Raw genomic sequence first — 14,912 nt, 5'->3', positions numbered from 1 at the left:
GGACAAGTTCCAGCCAGACAAAAACACGCAAGGTGTATGCAAAAGCAGGGGCAGGGAGGGGTGTGGCTAGGGAGAGTCCCAAAGGCCAAGTAGAGGGGTTTGGAGAGTATAAGGCAGCTTCCTATGTTCCTGTGTTGCAAGTAATAATATGAAGAACAATGTACCAACCAGGTGAAACCTGAGGTGCAAAGCAAGGCTCGGGAGAGGCATGGCCAGAAAGATAGGATATGACCTGCAGAGAGTTCTGAGGGCTAGATAGACAGGCCAGCATTTGGCCTCTGTGACTGAGATTCCCAGCCCCTGACCTCAGTGTTTACCCTCAGCATCATAACTTATTTGCATGCCACTTTTCCATGGCAAACCACAGTCATCAGCTAGCAACATCAGAAAATGTACATAATAAAATATAATATTTCCTGATAATGCCCTAATAATTATAAGGTATAACAAAATTAAAATGGTCATACAAATATGAATAGGCTATGAAAAACAGCTCATACAGTAGGGCCCCACTCGTATGGCAGGTTACGTTCCAGACCCCTGCCTAAAAGCAAAACCTGCTGAAAAGCGGAACTCATTCAATAGAATGGCGCCTGACACCTGAAAAATGCCGTAAAAGCGGAACAAGCACCGTATGAGTGGGGCCTTGCTCTAATTGAAAGCTGCCGTATTAGTGGAACGCTGAAAAGCGGGCCACCGAAAAGCAGGCCCTACTGTATTAAAAATATGCATTAAGATTAAAGAATTCACTCATAATTCATAGTAAGACCTAACAAAAGAAATACAAGCATATAATCCAAATAGTAGTTGAAATAGTACATCTTCTCCCAACATAAATGTTGCCCTCTAGACAAGACCTAATCCTAATACCCTCTGTCTGATGTTTCCTATTTCTAGGTACTGAGCAGCTGGAGCAGCCTTTGTAGCTGGGGACAATTAGGCCCCACCTTGCCCAGATTAAAATGAGCCAGACTGAGAGCAGAGACCAGGGGCTCATCTATACAGCGATTTAGTGTCTGTGTGGTGCTATTTACATCCCCATGTAATTTGCATGTTCACATGATGTTGCAGGCAAGCAGAAGCTATCACGCAGTTTTCCCCTTTAAATCCGGATTAACCCAATCCAATTATAATGCCCCAAAGAAAGGAAAAATGCTCTCAGCTGTGTTGCACTTCTCCTTGTAGGTGCTTTGCTTTGCTTTTTTTCTCGTGGGCAGGCTTTCTTTTAATACCCCATCGCCCACTCCCTCTCTCTCTGCCGCCCGCAAAAGCTGCTGCAGTCGCTGCTTACTTTGCCTTTTCACTCACTCTGCCCAGGCTTATCATTCACTTTAATGTTAAATATCTTAAATTAATTAAAAATCAGCCAGGCATTTTTTTAACTTTTAAACTGCAGAAGATGAGGGTCAGAGCATGGGGCAAGGTCAGTAATAGGATTACAGGTACTCTGTGAACATGTCTAATTTTTAATTAATTTCAACAGATTATAAGAACTCAGAAAAAAGTCCAACAGGGGTCTGGTGTTTTCTCTCTCTCTTTTTACACTTTGAACTCTTGATTCCCTCTGACTGTTTTGTGTATTGCCATGAAAATTTAAAGGGTTGTTAAGCAAGCATTTCTGAGTTCAGGACTATAAGTGTTATAAGGTTTTGTTTTGAAATGAGCTTCTGGGAAGCATCAGAATGGCATGGGGGTATTTTCAATTTAACACTGCAGAATGTGAAAAACCCATGCTGGCTATAGTATACAGCCACTCTTGTGGCTGTATAATACTGTGCAATAAGGACACAGACGTTTACCTTTGCAGCATTTTTTACCCTGCCTTTCAGCCAAAAAGGCCCTTGGAATGGCTTACAAAGAAGGCTTATAGTCTGAAAGACACAGCACAGCGCAAAAGGAAAAAGGGTGAGGAGGGAGAAGGAAAGCAAGCAAACTCAGGCAGCAGTTCTTAAAAGAGTTTCAGTCCACTGACCACATACACAATGTAACATTGTAAGCCAAGGAAAAAGAACCCACCTTTGCCTCAAATAGTCATGTAGACTGGCTAGCAGAAGTTATGGGCCTCGGGATCTGGCTGTGCTTATTTGGCTAAAACCTCCCTGTTTTGCTGTAGTCTGCTCCTGCCTTTTCCTGCAAGCAGCGAATACTTCTGGAGTGATTGGTGGATCTGATCATTTGCTCATGAAAGAAAATAAGAACCGAAGGGTCCTTAGTGGGAGCAAGTAGCCCCAAGGTTAATTAGCTCAATTTGTTCTGCACCAAGGACAATGAAGCTGTAACCGTCCAGTCCCTTGCATTACCCAGCAGCCTGAGCACTGCCAAAAGCCTAGTGAACACTCACAGGGTCTCCATCAAGGGACTTGAACAGGACATGGGGCTTCCTCATGGGAAGCAGAGGAAGGCTCCCTGTCTGTGTTTTATGACTCGCCAAAGGGCATTTGCTCAGATAATTAGGGAAAGGGCTGTAGCTTAGTAGAAGACCACCTGCTTGGCATATTCAGTTCCTGGCATCTCCAGGTAGGGCTGGGATAGAGCCCTGTCTTTTAATCCTGGAGAGCTGCTGCCAATCAGTGTCGACAATACTGAGCTAGATGGACTAACAGTTCTGACTCAGTATAAGGCAGCTTCCTATGTTCTTCTAATTCACGCCAGTCACATCTCTCTCCCTCTCTGTGTGTATGTGTAAAAAAGAGAGATAGTTTGAACAACTGGGTATAAATGAATGGATGAACTATGTGTGTCTTATCTGTTAATTACTTCACTCCATTTATGAATTGTTTTCTGTGCACCATTTTAAAGTGATTTGATAATAAAAACAATGTCAAATCCAATGCAGATACAGACTGGAATAAAAGTCTTAGATGTGAGAACGGATATGGGGAGGTGTTATATGTGGATATGTAAGAATACATGTGCATGTGTGTCAGAGAGACCGACAGACAGAGAAGGGTGATGTTATCCTCTTCTGCATTAGCCACACCCCTTTTGCACCTGCCCCACTCACTGCTGCTATGTGAACCCCTCCCTCCTGAAGGTTAGCCGTGAGGGAATGCCACCCTTGGGGTGAGAAAGGTTTCCAAACCCTGTACTAGTCCATAGTCACACACCAGAATGCATCATCATCATCGTATCCCAGGACCCAGTTTTTTAGTGGCACAATGGGCAGACATTCTCTTGGAAAGAATCCCCCTTGACTTGATTCTGGCTTTCCTTCTGGGAACAGCATTGTGCCCAGCCAGAGGCACAATTGGTATCTTTTCCAGTTTGAGAAGGAGCAACCAAAACTATACACATAGTACATGTTTGGATCTCAGTGTAATAAGCTGAGATACAAACAAGTCTTCATCTGCACATGCAGTTCCTTTGCTCCTTCCTTCACAGTTCAAGCAAGCAATCAAACCAAGAAATCTCTAATTAGGCACAGTTTCCTGATTCGTTCAAACCAGGAAACTATGGCTATCAGGTTGAGGACAAGCTAGGATCTTGAACCATGGTTTGAAGTTGGTATAATATCTTGGTTTGTTTTTAAGTCAGTAACTATAGTTTCCCCACTGGGACAAAACTAGAAGATATAGTTAATTAGAAGCTTCCTGCTTTGATTGTTCATGCTGTGAAGAGAGGAACAAAGGGGCTGCATGTGGAGGCAAAAGGCTTCTTCATATCTTGGCCAAGAAAACACACCATCATCCAAACTGGGCCACAGTGTTCCAAAGTTCTGGTCATCCCATCTCAAATCTGGGTATCAGAGAGTCAGGAAAAAATTACAGAAAAGCGCATTCCAAATTATAAGTGGTTGGAGCAAACACATTTGGGACCTTTTAGCTTAAGAGAAAACAAATGTTTTTGGGAGGACGGGGTGCATAAAAGTATGCTTGGTTTAGAAAGAGTGGATAGTCTCTCTCTCCCACCCACCCCCTTTTAATATTAGAACTTGGGGTTACCAAATGAAATGGAATGGCAGTAGATTCAGGAGAGAGAAAAGGAAGTACTTCTTATCATTGACTGATGGAGCCAGTGGCACGGAAAGCCTATTCTCCATAAATTTGTTGATCAATGGCTATTGGCCACGATGGTTATAGTGAACCTTCATGTTATGAGGCAATGCATCTCTGAATACCACTTATGGGGGGGCTTTTGGGCTTCCCTTTGGGCAAGCAGCATGGGAAGCAGACTACTGGACTCTAGAGGGACCTTTGGCCTGATCCAGCAGGGCTCTTCTTAGGATAGGGGTGAGGATTCCCCCCCCCAGTCTCAGGGCTACGTTCTGTCATGGGGAATTCTCCGTGATGGTGAGTGGGGCCAGAGACAACCATGGTGAAGTCTTGCAGGCAACTCTTACCTTTGCACAGCAGGATACAGTCCAGCCATGCTAAAGCCCAGAGGTTTTTACACACATATATTACACTCTCATACATAGTACACTCACATCTCTCTATCTATTTATTTATTTATTTATTTTATTCAGCTTATATCCCGCCCGACTAGCAAACAGCTCTCTGGGCGGCAAACATAGAAACATATACAATAATAAAATTACAAGATCAATATAACAAATATAAAAGTACATCATCTAAAATACCAATTACAACATTTACATAAATAACTTAGATTAAAATGCCTCAGAGAAGAGAAAGGTTTTAACCTGGCGCCGAAAAGATAATAGTGTCGGCGCCAGGCGTACCTCCTCGGGGAGACTATTCCACAATTCGGGGGCCACCACTGAGAAGCACCACTAGGCAAGCAAGAAGTATTATCACAGTTCAGGGGTGCATTACAGCCAGGCACAGGAATGTAGGAAGCTGCCTTAGACTGAGTCGGACCATTGGTCCACATAGCGCCACATTACCTGTGCTGACTAGCAGCGGGTCTCCAGGATTCCAGCAGCTCTCTCCCCCGGCCCTGCCTGGAGATGCTGGGGATTGAACCTGGGCAGGTGCTCCACCACTGAGCTAGTGGCCCTTCCTCAAAAGGCAAAAGACCTGGAGGAGGGTGCATATCAGGGATGCGGTCTGAAGAGGGGTATAGCCTGGGGAGAGTCCTGAGACAGAGAAGCTGGAGGACCACATTCAGCCTCTGGGCCTGAAATCCCCCACCCCGTCTTAACCTCCCTATATTTGTCTCTTCTGACCTTTCACACTCTCATATAACATTCCCCTAGCAATGTTGTCATCTTGGTTCCAGGGTACAGCATGCTCTTTCATGTCGCTGAGACTATAGCTTCATCTCTAGATGCAGCATTCAACCCACATCAGAGTGCACTCCTTCTGCAGCAAATTTAAAAATGAACTATAAAGGGGGGGGGGTTCAGCCAGCACACAGCTGGTCCTTGAAACACGTTGCTATGGAATGGAACAATGTCTGAGAAGGATAACTTTAAAGAAAACAGCTATTAATTGATGGTTCGATATGAACACTCCTATGTCAAGATGACGGTTTGATCCTTTGCTTAGGATTGACTACTGCAATGTGCTTTATGCAGGGCTGCCCTTAAAGATGACTCACTGCTGCTGGCTTCCCACTGGATAGGGAAGGGCAGGTTTTGCAACCAGGATCCAATTATGGTTCGAAGCTGTGGTTTTTCCAAGCAAGCACAAGCCATTGTTTCTTGCAAACTATAGCTTTTGCTTCTGGACCCGCCCACCAGTGGCATGTGGCCCCTAGAAGGTTGCTCAGAAGAGAATGTGGCCCTGGAGCTGAAACAAGGGTTTGCGCCCCTGGTTTAAAAGAAGCCTTAACATAATTGGCACAATGAACTGCATGCAAAATATGTCTACCAGGCTGAAAAACGACATGGATTTGAAACCAAAGCACAAGTTCCAGCCTCACAGTGATGAGAAGAGAGAAAGAGCACATGGACCTGATTATAGAAACACACAGTTGAATGGGGCTTGCAAGGCAACTAATCCAACCTCCTCAATCTAGCTCAGTGCAGGAAATCCAAAGCATAGTACCACTAATAACTGATTGCCCAGCCTCTGTTTGATGCACTCTGGTGAGGGAGAGTCTATCATCCCTCTTGGTAATTGGTTTCATTGCTCAGCTGCTTTTACAAGAGGCTTCTCCGAATATTCAGCCCAAATCCACACTCTTGTAACGGCCAATGACTAGCGAGGGAAGACTTGCCTGTATCATAAACTCAGGGAGTCCCAGCTGCTCAGCCCCACTCCTTGCCTCAGAGGTCATCAGTGGACAGGGCAGTGTTTCAGTCCGCAGATAGTTTCGAAAATGTGAATGTGGGAGGTTCGCCTTTAAACGCAAACTAAATTGAATTTCTCCTCTGTCCCTACTCCTGGGGCATGCGCTCTATTACCTGGAAGCCACAGCTGAAAAGCCCATGACCCAGCCAGTTGAACCTTAGATAGCAAGGAAACATGGAGCACAGCATTTTGCCCATCCACACTAGACAGGCGGCATTTGTGTTTTATGCAAAACAAGCAAGCAAACAAACAAATCACCACCCACCACTAATCAGATCTGAAAATAAAGAGAAGCAGTATGCAGAAGGAGGGATGGAATGCAAGTGAATAAAATGACGTCAATTCCAGAGGAAAAAAACTTACTGTGGACAAACCAATCTATGGTTTGGACACATAACCAAAGTATCGACAAAAGTGGCAGGTCGCAGTACTGACAGGTGAATACCAACTGTAGCCTCCCCAGCCCTTCTTTACTGCACTTACGAAGTGGCTCAGTGGAAGAGCATCTGCTTTGCATGCAGAAGGTCCCAGGTTCAATTGCTGGCATCTCCAGGTAGGGCTGGGAGAGACCATCTGTCTGAAAACCCTGGATAGCCACTGCTGGTCAGTGTAGACAATACTGAGTTACATGAACCAATGGTCTGAGCGGGTATACGGCAGCTTTCCACATTTATATGTTTATTTGGGAAGGGCCACAGCTCAGTGGTAGAACACTTCTGTATGCAGAAGGTCCCAGGTTCGATCCCCAGCATCTCCAGGTTGGGCTGAGAGAGAATCCCTGCCTGAAACCCAGGAAAGCTGCTGCCAGTCCGTGTGGACAATCATGAGTTAGATGGACCAATGGTCTGACTCAGTATATGGCAGATTCCTATGTTTCTATGCTGTTACTCCTGCACCTGGGAACTACAGCCTGTTGAGGAGCCAGAAGGTTGAGCCAGCTAGCCCCACCCATGGAGAGCAACTGTGAGAACTCTGGCATAGTTGTAGCTGTTTCCAGGGCAAAGCCTGTTATTTGCGATGGCAGGTGTGATGTGGGAGAAATTCAACGCAGTTCACCTTTAAAACCGAATCTGTCCAATTCGCACTTTCCAAAATAATATGAGGAAAGCAACCATTTCTTTGCTGCACTGGGGCTCAAGTTCAGCTTGCAATGTTTTCTCCCCTCTCCCCCTCTCTCCCCACAAAACCGGTAGCTTTTAAACCGCCAGTTTCCAACCAGAAAACGAGCGCTTATCAACCTCCCACCAGGTTTCAGCCCTGCTTGCCAAAAAGGAGTGACTAAGGTGGTGGGTGGGAGTGCAGTGAGTTAAACCCAATTTAGCAGCTTGCAGTGCCAAGTGGAGGGGGGATTGTCAGGGACTGGGCTGCCTCAAACAGAGAACCGGGTGGTTTCAACAGCTAATGAGCTGCCAGGATAAAGGGTACAGTACAGCACGGCTGGGACGCGCAAGTCTCTGGGGGACAGAGTGTGCAAGTGTGCTATTCTGGTTGCACACGCAATCAAGTGCTATCCAACTGCATTCACTGCGAGGCCTGAAGTTGTGCTTCGGTTTCAAATCGGTGTCGTTTTGCAGGCTGGGTAGACATATTTTGCATGCACTTCTTTGTGCCAATTATGTTAAGGCTTCTTTTAAACCAGGGGTGTAGACCCCTTTTTCAACCCAAGGGCCGCATTCCCTTCTGAGCAACCTTCTGGGGGCCACATGCCACTGGTGGGCGGGTCCAGAAGCAAAAGTGGGCAGAACAATGAAAGTGAACATTACCTTTGCACAGTAGGCTTGTTGGTACAAACACTCACACAAACTCTCCATCCTTCTCCATTCAGGCAAGCAAGAAGCATTATTAGTGTTCAAGGACACACTGCAGCCAAGGATGGTGCAAGGTGGGCTAGTGAGGGGTGTGGCCTTAGGAAAGTCCCAGGGGCCAGACACAGAAGCCTGGAGGGCTGCATTTGTCCCCCAGGTGTGAGGTTCCCCACCCAAGTTTTAAACAATGCTCATGAGCCTCTCCTCTTATTTGTCCCATAATTCACCAGATCTCATTTTGCACCAGCTGTTGATCTCACCACACAGCTGGTATAGCACAGTGGGGAGGAGAGCCTAGCTGGGAGTCCAGAGACTGTGAGTTCAAATCCCCTCTCGTGTCTCCTGGGTGTCAAGGGCCAGCTAAAGATCACTTCCATGGTGAGTGGCTCAGGGGTTACATGCCCTGCCACCTGTGCAGCCATGGGCAAGCTGCATAGTCCCAAGGAGCCTAGTTGCCACCCCAGTTGCGGACAAGGAAGGGGCTGTCTTGTGCAGCTGTGGCAAGCTGAGCAGGCCCTAGCCAGCTGGGTGTTGAGCCCAGGCCCTCTCATGAGGAGCGGGGAGGGGGAAGGCATGAGTTTCAGGTGCCACAGCAGTTAGAAAGCATGGACGTTCCAGTTGTTGTTGAGGCTAGTCCCAACCTTGAGGAGAGCGAGCTTGCCGCCCCGTCAGTTCCCATGGATAGCCCTGCCCTCCGAGGAGACAGCCCTCAGCCTCCAAGCACACCCCCGGGACCATTAAGGGATGCTCCTGAGAAAGCAGTAACTCCTCCTTCAACAAGCAGGGTCCTAGAGACGCCCGACACTTTCCTGCCCACTGCTCCCCAGCCTGCTGATAAGGAACCTGTTCTGTCTGATGAGGCTTTGGATGTTCGCCCCCCTTCACCGCGTACACAATGTCTGGAGAAGCGGACGGGGCAGAGGGCATGCGTGCGCAGGAGTGAGAGGTTACGCTCGAAGACCTTCCCTATTTAAATCTGCCATGCTCAGAATTGGGCACTGAATCAACTCCTTCCACACGTTGCAGAGCATGTCTAGAGTGTAGTCAGGAAATTGTAGTGAGTTAGCATAGGGTTTCCTATGAGGCGCGCTGCCTTTGATGTATCGATTACTTTAATAAAACAAGAATTTTTTGCACCCTCGTCTCAGCCTCGTGAATCCCGCTCTGAACAGGACACTGGGGAGGACTAGCTTCAGAGGGTGGCAATGGTAAACTCCCTCTGGATACTGCTTACCATGAAAACCCTATTCATAGGGTAGCCTTCAACTTGAAGGCAGTCCATTTTTTTCCCATCGATCTCACCAAATGTTCATTCACAGAAGCATACTCTAGCTGCCTTTACCTTCACATAGGAAGCTGCATTATATACAGATGGTCCTAAATTCAATCCCCAGCATCTCTTGGTAGGATTGGGAGAAAACCGTGTCTGAAATCCTGAAGAACTGTTGCCAGTCAGTGCAGGCAATACTAAGCTTGATGGACCAGTGATCTGACTCAGTATAAGGCGGCTGCCTATGTTCCTCCCTCAGTGTTGCTGACACTGACTATTGTCAGCTCTCCAAGCTTTCAGAAAAACTTTCAGACAGAGACTATCCCCAATCCTGCCTGGAGATGTCACCTGGAACCTTTGACATGCAAAGTTTCTGCTCTGCCACTGAGCTACGGAAGGAGAACTTTAAATAATAGCACAGTTGTGCAGGCATGTATCTTAATTTACCCTGCTTTTTAAGTATGCTTTGTACTTCCTGTCCCCCCCACCTCCCCCAGCACAAAGACTTCAAATCTCCTGGCAAATATATACAGTGCCGTGAAAAAGTATTTGCCCCCTGTCTGATTCTCTGCGTTGTTGCATATTTTTGGCACTGAATGTTACCAGATCTTGAACCCAAAACTAATATTAGAGAAAAGGGAACCTGAGTAAACAACACAAAATTTTGATACTTATATCATTTATTTATGAAAGTTAAGCAACACCCAATGCCCCCCTGTGAAAAAGTAATTGCCCCCCCCTAGTTAACTCAACCCAATGAAAGGGATTGTTAGGGTCAGATGTTGGAATACCTTGGTAAACCATCAGGCCTGATTTGGGCCAGCTCTACCCAACATAAATCTGACTAACTTTGGCCCTTGCCATCAGACTGAAGTTGCCAGCACACAGGTTCCAAAGCCACATCATGCCACAATCCAAAGAAATTCCTGAACACCCCTGGAAAATAGTTGTTGATGCGTATCAGTCTGGCAAGGATTACAAAGCCATTTCTAAGGCTCTGGGGCTCCACCGAACCACAGTCAGAGCCATATTGACCAAATGGAGAAGGTTTGGGACAGCAGGAGTAGCCATCCTGCCAAAATCCCTCCAACAGCAAGGTATAAAATCATCCAGGAAGTCATGAAGGACCCCAGAACAACATCCAGGGATCTGCAGGCCTCTCGTACCTCAGCCAAGGTCTGTGTTCATGACTTCACCATCAGAAGACATTGTGCAAACATGGGATTCATGGCAGAGTAGCAAGGCACAAACCACTGCACACTAAGAAGAACATGAATGCTCGTCTAGAGTTTGCCAAAAAAGTGCCTGGATGATCCTCAAGAGTTCTGGAACAATGTTCTATGGACAGATGAGTCAAAGATGGAACTTTTTGGGTGACATGGGCCCTGTTATGTCTGGCGAAAACCAAACACTGCATTTCACATGAAGAATTTCATACCAACAGTCAAGCATGGTGATGGCAGAGTCATGGTTTGGGGATGCTTTGCTGCATCAGGACCTGGATGACTTGCCATTGTTGAAGGGACCATGAATGGCGCTTTGTATCAGAGAATTCTGCGTCAGGGCATCCATCTGTCAGCTGAAGCTGAAGTGCAGCTTGGTCATGCACCAAGACAATGATCCAAAACACACAAGCAAGTGTACATCAAAATGGTTGAGGAACACGAAATTTAAAGTTTTGGAATGGCCTAGTCAAAGTCCAGACCTAAACCCCACTGAGATGTTTTGGCAGGACTTGACAGGGGCAGTTCATGCTCAAAAACCCACAAATGTCACTGAGTTAAAGCAGTTCTGCATGGAGGTGTGGGCCAAAATTCCACCACAGCACTGTGAGAGACTGATCAGGAACTACAGGAAGCGTTTGGTTGCAGTCATTGCTGCTAAAGGTGGCATAACCAGGTTTTGAGTCCAAGGGCACAATCACAGGGGCACTGGGTGTTGCTTAATTTTCTTTAATAAATAAATGAAGTATCAAAATGTTGTGTTGTTTGTTCACTCAGGTTCCCTTTTCTCTAATATTAGGTTTTGGTTCAAGATCTGACAACATTCAGTGCCAAAAATATGCAACAATGCAGAAAATCAGACAGAGGGCAAATACTTTTTCACAGCACTGTACCCAGTGCACTAAGATGAAGAAAAACAACGGCAAAACCTGATTTGGGGCAAACAGATAAAGAAGGGGTGATAAGGCAAACAGATAACATGGATATCAGGGTTTGAAGAGATGGAACCAAATGCGTCATCTAATCCCAGACCCTGAGGCAAGATATCTGATACCCCAAATGTCCAAGACTTTTACTTGCCCTATCTTCTTGGAGCAAAGAGATTCCACAGCTTATCTAGTCAGCTGTCTTCATTTTGAACTGCTAATGTTTACCATTAAGTTTCTCTCTCTGTTGTACAAAGGCCAACTTTTGGAATATTGGATTGTATCCAATGTGGCACTAAGTTAAAGTCACTTAGCGGTATACTTGTTCCACTGGCAAAATCATCCATGTACAGAGCGCAAGGGGTGACAGATAGGAGGCCTTTGTGTTTACAGCTGCATATGAAAAGGCTTTCTCCATGGAATCTGGATCCCTGGATGGTTGGGGTTGCAGGTCCTGTGTATGCACTACAGTACATGTACCAGGGCTGTGGAGTCGGTTCGCCAGACCTTCGACTCCGACTCCTCTGTTTTTCTGCTGTCCGACTCTGACTCCTTCATAAATGGCAAATGTATATTAACTAGTAATAACAAATTTACTGTAGTAAAATGGTAGCACGAGGCATTTCATCACCACCACGTGAATCCAGAGCTTGGAAAAGTTACTTTTTTGAACTACAACTCCCACGAGCCCAATCCCTGGGGCTGATGGGAGTTGTAGTTTAAAAAAAGTAACTTTTCCAAGCTCTGGATTCACGTGGTGGTGATGAAATGCCTTGTGCTACCATTTTACTACAGTAAATTTGTTATTACTAGTTAATATACATTTGCCATTTATGCAGGAGTCGGAGTCGGAATCGGTACATTTCTACCGACTCCGACTCTGACTCCGACTCCACCCAAAATTGCTCCCGGCTCTGACTCCACGACTCCGACTCCACAGCCCTGACATGTACAGCTGCATGCAGAAAGGACCTTTCCCTACAGCACCAGAGCCCATTGCTGTGCAGTAAGCTGCAGCAGGAAACAAAATGACCACTCTTCAAAACGCTGCCATTTCCAAAACAAGGTAATACTATGTCCTCAGCACCAGAGACATTTACAGTGCTGATCGTGGAGGTCATAGGCCATCACATGTACTAGTAACCAATGCCAGCCGACGATCAAGACCGTGTGCAAACAATGCCTCAACGCTTCAGTGACTATGCCTAAAGGACGGCAAGGCTTAGACCTGCTTGGCAAGCTATACTCCAGCAATAATTATGAAGCGAGGTGTTCAGCCAGCATCTGGCATGGCTCTATCAGGAATTCGAGATAGCACTGCCTCATTAGGACTTTTGTTCCAGGTGGTGCACTCCACGGAAACCACATCTGCTCTTACTCCGACCGATCACATTGCAGCCTCCTCTTAGCACATCTGAAAAACACAGATGATTGCCTGGATAATCACGGCCTTTCTTGGGCACTGTTCGCACCTTCTGCCTCCATGGAGGCCTTAAGCCACAAAGACTGTTTGCAGTTTAGTCTTTAGCCTTAAAATCCCCTTTCAGATTTCCTTTTATCCCCCATCTCCCCCAATTGGGGTGTGTGAGTGCTAAGAATGTACCTGATCCAAAACAATGGATGACAGGTGTTGGCTGGAAGCTTGAGGACAGGGGCCATAGCTCAGTGGCAGAATACCTGCTTTGCATGCAGATGGTCCCAGGTTTAATCCTTGACGTCTCCAGTAGCAGCAAATGATGGGAAAGACTCTCTGGCTGAAACCCTGGGAAGTTGCTGCTAGCCAGAGCAGACAATATAGGGCTAGATGGCTGACCTGGTAAAAGGCAGAATTCTATGACTAACAGGGGCTATATGTCACAGGCCAAACTCTATCTGGTTTCCTGCAACTTGAATTGATTGTCAAGCCACCTCAGGAGATTATGATTTTGAGGAGTGGCGGGTGTGTGTGTGGCTTTTAAACTTTCCCTTGCCGTTCATTTTCAACTCAAATGCTATGGCCCAGTTCAAAATGCATGATGCCTCTTAAAGCGCCCACCGGTACCTTCCTCCATCTGCTGACTTCATAACGTACCCTCATCCCACCCCAGCCCGGCACACACTACAGTCTTCACTGGGCTATTTTGGGGGAAGCCTTCCAGTAGTCTGATGAATGAGACCCGTCAAAAATAGTATTCCTCTTTCCTTCTGAAGTCTCACGCTAAAATTTAACTCCGTCCTCTGGAGACAGGGCCAGCCCAAGTCATTTTGCTGTTTTTTTAAAGTGTTTTTAAATTTGTATATTTATATATTTGTTTTTAATGTTTTTAATTGTTGTAAACCGCCCAGAGAGCTTCGGCTATGGGGCGGTATACAAATGTAATAATAATAACAACAACAACAACAACAATAATAGATGAATTCAGTTTTGGAAGGGGAAAAAACTGTGTCATGAAACAGAGGCCATGACTCTGCTGCAATTCGGCCATTAAGTGGAAGGAATGGGGTGTCATCTCAGCAGGCCTAGATCTCAATTGCAAGGGGAAGCACCAGGCCACAAATAGAACCAATACATGCTAAAGAAAATCCTCATAGTTTGATGCTGTAGTGCTACATGCAGAGCAGAGAATTGTCTTCTAATTCTTGTTTCCCTGAAAAGCAGCACACATAAGGCTCATTACAAAAAAAACAACAAATACACATTAAGGATGCTATACAATAATAACAATGGACATGCAAGAAACATTCCTTTCCAAAACAAAGTGTTGTAGAGTGGAGGAACTGTGCATGGAGACATCGCCTGGGCTCACAAAAATGGCATAAACTACACTGGCTCTGCCCACAGTGGATACTGTGAATGCTGTGTACAGTTCTGGTTGCCTCGCCTCAAAGAGCATATTGAAGAGCTGGAAAAGGTTCAGAAAAAGTAACCCAAAAAGATCAAGAGGATGGAGCAACTCTGCTATCAGGAAAGGTGACAACATTTGGGGCTGTTGGTTTAGAGAAAAGATGAACATGACAGAAGTGTATAAAATTATGCATGGTATGGAGAAAGTTTTTCTCCCTCTTTTATAACACTAGAACTCAGGGACATCCAATGAAGCTGAATGCTGGAAAATTCAGGACAGACAGTAGAAGTACTTCTTCACACCGTAAACGGATGATGGAATTTGCTCCCACAAGAGGGAGTCATGACCTGCAACTTGAATGTCTTTAAAAGAGTATTGGACAAATTCATGGAAGATAAGCTTTCAGTGGCTACTAACCTTGATGGCTGTGTTCTACCTCCGCCATCGGGGGAAGTATACTTCTGAATACCAGTTGCTGGAAATGACAGGAGATGAGACTGCTCCTGCTTGTTGGCTTCCCACAGGCATCTGGTTGGCTACTGTGAGAACAGGATGCTGGACTAGATGGTCCCCTGGCCTGATCCAGCAGGCTCTTTTTATGTTCTTATACAGATTGGTGGAAGCCCAAAATCAGCTGGGAAATATGTATAGTATAAAGCTGGATGA

The 14,912-nt window shown here is 45.9% G+C and overlaps 1 protein-coding gene across 3 annotated transcripts in view; it reads right to left on the bottom strand.

The window, feature by feature from the left end:
- The window catches only part of LZTS1 (leucine zipper tumor suppressor 1), a 53,636-nt gene that overhangs the window by 32,914 nt on the left and 5,810 nt on the right, over nucleotides 1-14,912 (bottom strand). Inside the window, exon 1 of one of the 3 annotated variants that reach the window (XM_061592974.1) lies at nucleotides 2,017-2,100. The exons of the other annotated variants lie outside the window; for them this stretch is intronic. The gene's annotated coding sequence lies outside the window, so the exon portion shown is untranslated. Of the gene's footprint in view, nucleotides 1-2,016; nucleotides 2,101-14,912 lie in introns of those variants that run through there. 3 annotated transcript variants of the gene reach the window in all.

This window comes from Rhineura floridana, chromosome 12 (genome assembly GCF_030035675.1).
Source record: "Rhineura floridana isolate rRhiFlo1 chromosome 12, rRhiFlo1.hap2, whole genome shotgun sequence".
Taxonomy (NCBI): Eukaryota; Metazoa; Chordata; class Lepidosauria; order Squamata; family Rhineuridae; genus Rhineura; species Rhineura floridana.
This window is presented reverse-complemented; position numbering and strand designations above follow the sequence as displayed.